Genomic DNA, 1,651 nt, shown 5'->3' on the forward strand with positions numbered 1-1,651 from the left:
ACTAAATGCATATATACATCGGAATTATCTACGTTTGTTCCCACGAATATTATGACGCTGATTTATGAGAAGATGACTTTGTATAGCATGTGGACCGTTTAGTTTTCAATAAATCACATCTTCATTGCCTTCTTCCTTAGCGACTGTTTACCCGTCAATCAACATTACAGAGAGCTAAACATATCGTATTAGGAAGTAGAAGAAGGTGTCTCACGATAGTAAATGTTAGGGCGTATATATTATCGCCCCGGTGAGTGGAATGCGCAACTTTAGACGCGCACATTTGGGCACGTTGAGGAATTCGTCTAACAGCAGGGACGACGCGATAACTACACGCTATCTAGACGTTAAGTTACCATTGACCACACCTCTTTGCTTGGCGGTGGTTCAACAATCTGCGATTCAATATTCAAACCAACTCAAACTTGGCCCGCGTTATGAACAAAAATAGAAATTGGCGACCTATATATCCCGCCATATAGCGATTACACGTCGCGCGACGCGGCGTTTACGTAGCTGATACGTGTGAATCACGTCATTTTCTACAATTATAAATTATGCCACGGACTCGTTCCTCCGACGCTGCTTCATCGAACCGAAAAAAATGCGATATTAAAATAATTGACCTTTCACTCCGATTTATGGAAAGGTTGTTCTGCAAAAATCCTCCGGTTAAAACTCAAACTTTACCTTCATTATTTGTTTAATAATACTGGTATTGCAAGGTTTCTTTTTCTCAACACTCGAATGGGGATTTTTATGTATTTTCAGCTGTTGAAAAAGAATATTAAGTTAAAAAGTTTTATAATCAGATACTGAGAAATTAAAGATTTTATTTTTTTTTTAATTACATTTTTTTTTAAATAATTTATAACTTTTTTCTTTTACTTTACGGAGCAAAATACAGAAGATCCATCATCATTCAAGAGTTGAGAAACATAAAATCTTGTAAATCAGTATAATTTTTTACATTAAATATTGCCAATAAAGTTTATTTTAATATAACACTTAAAATGATATATAAACAATAAAAAAAACTTTCATATCATTACATTTATTTTCATATATTATGAAAAAATATTTAATTTCTTATAGCTATTATATATATTAGACAAATTTGCGTTATTAAGAAGTTCAAAGTGGAGTTTCTAAAAATTAATGAAATTTTCTGAAAAGTATATTTCAATATAAAAAGTTCTACAAGAAATTCATTACTTATTGAGAAACAAAAAATTGATTTTAAACTTTAGAAGTTTAAAGGTTAGATGTTATATTAATTAAATTTGGGAGAATTATTAGTATTTCAAATTGATATATTATTTTGAAAATTCAATAGTAACGGCGCGCAATCATATTTTTGATATAAATTTCTTTGAAGAAAACACACACACACATATATATATGTATATATATATAGGATGTTTGGAAAATAATGATAAATCTTTTGCATAGGAGTAGAACGGATTAAACTGAGAAGAAAAATCCTCTACTATTTTACAATTTTCGCAATAGTTATTAATAACAAGATATTAATTGCTAAAAATTGCCCAAAATTGGTCTTCAATAATTTTTTACTTAAATGTTATCAACTTTACAGAAAAACTGCAAAACACAAAAATTATTTATTTTCTTCTCATATATATATATATAT

The 1,651-nt window shown here is 29.4% G+C and overlaps 1 protein-coding gene across 1 annotated transcript in view; it reads left to right on the plus strand.

Annotated features, from left to right (window-relative positions):
• The window catches only part of LOC108754258 (metal transporter CNNM4), an 11,402-nt gene that overhangs the window by 4,046 nt on the left and 5,705 nt on the right, over nt 1-1,651 (plus strand). The window lies entirely within an intron of this gene.

This window comes from Trachymyrmex septentrionalis, unplaced genomic scaffold (genome assembly GCF_001594115.1).
Source record: "Trachymyrmex septentrionalis isolate Tsep2-gDNA-1 unplaced genomic scaffold, Tsep1.0 scaffold78, whole genome shotgun sequence".
NCBI lineage: Eukaryota > Metazoa > Arthropoda > Insecta > Hymenoptera > Formicidae > Trachymyrmex > Trachymyrmex septentrionalis.